A 6,000-nucleotide genomic window follows, 5' to 3' on the forward strand; every position below is an offset into this window, starting at 1 on the left:
ATTGACGAAGGCGATAGACATTACTGCACCAACAGACTCCCCTTGGATATTGCCGCAGTCAATCTCGTAGCATCTTGTCTTTCTTTCTCTCTTTGAGTCCTTTTGAAAATTTGATATTATCAGCAACCGCAGACTCCCTCTTTCTTGAACAGAATCCCCGTGGATTTGTCTTCAGGCTTCCGTTGCACTCTCTTTCGATCAGACTCATTTTCTTCAGGCTCCCCCTTTTGTTAAGCTTTCGTGCTTTTGGGATCGACACCTGGCTTTCCGGATACAAGCTCTCTCTTGCGTCAAGCTTGTCTTCAGACTCCCCCTTAGACTCAGTTGTCGGGATCGTAATCTGGAATACCATCTGCAAATCTCATACATTCATAAGTAAAAACATTTTGAATCTTCAGGATTGATGACCTGGCTCTCTCAACATATACTAAAATATTTTTATAGTGAAAGCATTTTTAGTTGTCCAGGAATCGTAACCTGGCACTTTTAAAACATTTCCACTTCCCTTATCAACAAACTTCATAAATTTGATGATTTAAGCAACCAAATAGAAAACTATCTCTATATATCAGATTTTAACAGATTAAGCATCCAAATCCTTCACAGGTAATCATCCAAGTCCAAATTAATGACCTTGGAGATACCACAAACTGTTTTTGATTTTAAAAATTTCAAGTTTCAACTTAATGAACTTGTTTATTTTCAGAAACACGATTAGCATACTTAGATTTTGAAACTCAGCATTCAGACATCGGTTATCGAAAATAAAGCAGAAATCAAAATCTTTTTGTATTTTTCTGAAATATAAAGCAATAAAGAAATATTTACAGACAATATTTTTGTTTTGAGTTTGTGTTAGAGGATCATATCAGTTTATGACAAATCACTAGTACCGTTGAGCTTTAAACACTTTAAGTTCTAAACGATTCACTTAGATTGTCAGTATACTAATCCACTTAAATTTTCACACAAACTTCAATTGATTCAAGATACAATTTAGTGTTTTAAGGACTTAACTTATTCGCGTGTCCCACCTCAGAATATACTCCTGTATCAAAATACCCTAGATTCAGTCTTGCAGGTGAGTATACCAATCTGATATCTGTTCTCTGTGTTAGTGCGAGACCTTGAGAGCTCAGGTATGAACTTCCGTTCAGTCAAAGAGATGAAGGCTCGACTTTAGGTGTGTTCCCTTTAGGGAATCTTTTCTTCAACTGCAATTGATTCATATCTTTCGATATTTTTCAATTTTTGTGCAGAGAGTAAGCTTTTAAAGCGCATAAAGTATTATACGAGGTCTAGGCCATTGCTTCCGCAAAATCAGAAGACCAGGTATAATACCCCAGATATCAAACAGTATAAAGACCTATTATCTCAGAATCAGGCAATCTCTCAAACAAGATTTCGGGGGTTACCCATATATCCGAGAGATGTTCCCCACGAAATAAGCAAGTATTTGATATTTAGGTTTATATCTCGAATACAATCTACTAAGCGTGTAAAAACCTACTGGCATATCATCGGTGAGACCGTTTATCACATTTAAACATTCCATTTCTTTAGCGTACTGTGATTGTCTACTGATATACTATCATTTCCTCTTTTTACACAAAAACTCAATTTTTGAATTTTATCATGTTTTTGGCTTTTTCAAATTTTCTAATGTTTTTGTATTTTCTGACAATTTCTTACTCCCTCTAAAATTCAAAATCACTAAAAGAAAATTTTGACAAACCGATATTGATAGCTTTGTCTCGCCATCCATTTTCTGCTTTTCGTGCTCTGTTTTGTAACACATTATATTTTCTGCAAATGTACCCCCATGATTTACAACACACTGATTTTTTACAGTTTGAAAACCGTTTTTCAATCTTGTGAAATTAATTATGTTTGTTCCGCCGTGAGGGTTTCGGCATATTCACTTAACAAATTTTTTAATTTTAGAATTTTTGACAAATTTAAAAGCAAACATATTTTTGGTTTTTAAAATTTTCAATTTTTAGGGTTTTTGAAATATTTTTATTTATGTACAGAAATTAAACCAACTCCCTGTTTCAACTAACTCAGGGATCAGCAGCCTCCTCTTCTTGTGCCAGGCTGCTCCGACACTCCTCTTCTTGACTTTCTATTATCTTCGGAAGCACCTGCACATTTACACTTACTCAATTACTTGAACAAATTAGCCCAGGTCTGTTGGACCTTAGGCATTTCTACACAATATGCATCATTTAACTTCGGAAAATCTTTGTCATTCTGAACAAAGACTTTTTCAATTTTCACTTCAACTTTTTCATCATTTGCCGAAGTCATTTGTTTCTTAACAGACCATGTTTGACCTTTTGGAGTCCCTCTTTTATAAAAATGTGAATCTTTTTGAACATTTTGATTTTGAACAATATTTGATTTCCAAAACTGTTGGGGTTTTGTCATATCAACTGATGTTTGCCAACTTTGTGTTGTTCTTAATCTGGGTGTGTGAGAATTCCAGGTTTGTCTTGAATCGAACCTCTTTGGGTTTGATTTCCAAGTTTAATTTGAAGCAAACTTGTTTGTATTGTACCTCCAAGTTTGTTTCGAATCAAATCTGGTTGACCTTTGTTTCACATCCTCGGATTTCTGTTTTTCAACATCATCAGACTTCTTTATTGTTTCAACATCAACATGTTTCAGATTCGGGCACTTGCGAGCAAGATGTCCTGTTTGATCACATTTAAAACATGTTCTTTTGGACACATCTTTGACCTGTGGTTGTTGCTTTTTCTTTTGAGCATAGAACTCTTCATTAGACTGTCGTCTAAATTGGAGTTCTTTCTCTTCTTCGGAACTTGTTCCATGAAAAAAATTCATTTTTGTCTGATAATTTGGCGTTTCATTTTTATTCCAACTTTGTTTCTTCTTATAACCCAAACCAGCCTTCATGTTTTTCTTTTTGAAACCAGGTTTGTTATAAAAAGTTTTGTGACCTTTTCCAACAAACTTTGGAATTTCAGACTTTTCAATCTAAACCATTTTGAAAACTTTGTCAATCTTTTCTGAAATCACATTCTGAATCGGGAATACAATATCTAAGTATAATTTGTCTGATCCAATCATGGTATAAACCAATCCTTTTGAATCATCATTCAAATTTTTCTTAGATTTTGAGTTTTTCAGATACTCTTCATGAAAACTACCTTCATTTTCATCATGTGATTCAGCTTAACCTGTATCAACCGACTCTTCTTTCAACACACTTTCAACGACTTTACCTACCACCTCTGAATCACTAGAATCATCAGATTTGGAATAGGTTACGTCAATGTTATCTGGCAATTGATCTACCATGTTGAAAGCTTTTTTGACCTTTTCATCATCATAAAATGCAAACTTTTCCGGTGGAGGAACTTGATGATACTCAGAACCAATGCCCTTTTGTTTTTCTCAGAATCATCATCACCCGGTTTTATGTTGAAAATTCTTTCAAGCACATATGATGACGCATGATAACTATGTAACTTGTTGTTATCCTGTTCTAAATCAGCTATTTGACGCTTTAGCTTAGCAACATCCTCAATGTAAGAATTGACAACTTGTTGCTTTATCGAATACTGTCTCTTAAGCGTATCAGTTGTTTCAGAACAGTATTTCAATCTCGATTGAACAAGTTTCATTTGACCTTTCACATCTTTATATGACTCTTTTGTAATGTGATAGGCCAATTTTATTGAATCGTATTCCTTTTTCATTTCTTGAAAAGCATTTTCTTTCTATAAACACTCTTCTGTCATTTTCGAAACATTTTCTTTCAAAACTTCATTTTCTTTTTCTAATTTTTTACATTTTTCTGAAAGCTTTTCGTCATTATCTTTCAAAATCTTTTCGTTTTCAAACATTTCTTTGCATTTTTCTTTGAAAACTTCTTCGATTTTATTAAATTCTAGATCTCTTGTTCTGAATTTTTCGTCTTTTTCAGTACAAGCACTGCACGTTTCCATGCATTTATTGCACTGTTCAGCAGTTTTGATTAAGACTTCAGAATCAGATTTTACCACCAACATCAGCTGAACTTTCCATATTCACTTCTTCTACTTCTTCTTTCTTCTCAACCTTCTTTTCCTCAGCAACTTTCTTCAAATCATCAACTAAATTCTCAACATTTTTCTTCATTCTCTCTTCATCCCTCTTTCTTAGACTTGATGTCATAGCATGTCTGATGATTTTATTCAGCCTTTTCTCATATGTTTTATCTTTTGCAACATTCGAGTAATATTCACCGGACAGAGGAATTACTAGAAGAACATCATCATGAACTATATCTCTCCTGGGAACAGCAGGTTCACCATCTCTGTTGGCATAACATTCTTGCTTCTTGTCCCATCTTTTATTTCTTACGGCATTTTCATACTCTTCCTACATTTTCTCCATTCTGCACCCAACAATGAATCTTTCTCTTTCGGTTTTCTCTCTTAGAATCTCTTTTCGAGTTTTCTCCTTTATTTCAGCAACAAAAACATGATGATCATGTTTTTTGTGAAGAGTTTCTGCATCTTCCTTTGTTCTAATTTTGAATCGATAATCAATACGATCTTCTTCTGGAAGAATTTCACTCCAGTCATATCCTTCATCATCATGGAAAACTGCACAAGCTCTTGACTTTTCTTTTGTATTGTTTTCAATCAATTTTGGCTCTTCTTTGCTTCGGTGGTAGATCGCCTTTCGATAATAATCATCTCTGAAAGGATGTTCATTTCCATCAACTGCAGAGTTGTTGCATTCTCTCTTGAATTGACCTTTTTGCTTACATTTGAAGCAGGTCACTTTGGACTTATCAAATCCAAGCTTTGTTGATGGTCCACCGATGGTCTGTTTACCAGTAATCTCCATGTATCTCTGAGCTCTGCGGATGCAACTTGCTAGACACCAGCGAATATCAATGAGTTCCATCTCTTCTGGATCAATCTGGTCATAGTCTTCTTTGGTTAATTCAGAGTTTCCAATTTTGCCTGCAACTAGACCTTCATATGATTCCAGGACAGATGCAAGGAAACTCATTTGCTGCTTAGCAGAGTTGATGCTCATAGCCGGAGAATTCTTCAATTTGAGAGCAATGTTGCACAGTATTTCCTCTGGCTCTTCAGGAGTAGCTTTTGAAGAAGATGAATGATATCCCGGATTGTAGCTTGATGAGCTGTTCTGTGGTTCCTTTGTCTTCTCACCACTAAATGTTGTCTTTGGTGATTCACCAGCTTTCATCGAAGGTATGTTACCTTGTAATAAAGACCAACATTCTGTTGATGTGAAGAACTGCTCATCTTGCTTTGTTTCTGCAATTCAAGCTCATGAGTTTCAATCTTTTCAATCAACGCATTGAGAGAAATTGTATCATATAAAACATCATTTTTCAAGATAAACACAAACGTTTGCCACTGATCAGCTCGTGGTAATGCTTCTATGATTTTGTCAATTATTTCCTCTCTCGTTTTCACAATTTCAAACCTTTCAAGTTCAATTTTTAGATGACAAAAGCGTTCAATCGTTTGTCGAACTGATTCACCTTTCAAGCTATCAAACAAATCAAATTCTTTCTTTAATAAAGCAATTTTATTTTTCTTGATTTGTTTACCCCCCTCAGCTTTAACCCTCAACGCTTCCCAAACCGATTTTGATGACCCATCATGATTTAACAAATAAAATATATCATCTTGGATTGATTGTTGAATCAAAGCGATCATCTTCTGTTCATATGAGAATTTTCTTTTATCGTCATCGGAAAAATCATTGAGAGGGATCTCTTCATTCTTGTCATTGATCGGTCGACCGTATCCAAACTCTAAGCAGAACCAACTCTCGTGAGCGTATGCTTTGGCCCAGTTCAGGAATCTTTCTTTCCACCAAGTGTAATCCTCTATCTTCTCAAGCTTAGGTGGTTTCGAATAAGTTCCATAGAAATTATCATGTTTTATGTTATCATTGATCGTTTTTGTTATTGATTTCGGTGTGACAGTTGATGTTTCAGACGAT

This window comes from Helianthus annuus, chromosome 10, assembly GCF_002127325.2.
Source record: "Helianthus annuus cultivar XRQ/B chromosome 10, HanXRQr2.0-SUNRISE, whole genome shotgun sequence".
Taxonomy (NCBI): domain Eukaryota; kingdom Viridiplantae; phylum Streptophyta; class Magnoliopsida; order Asterales; family Asteraceae; genus Helianthus; species Helianthus annuus.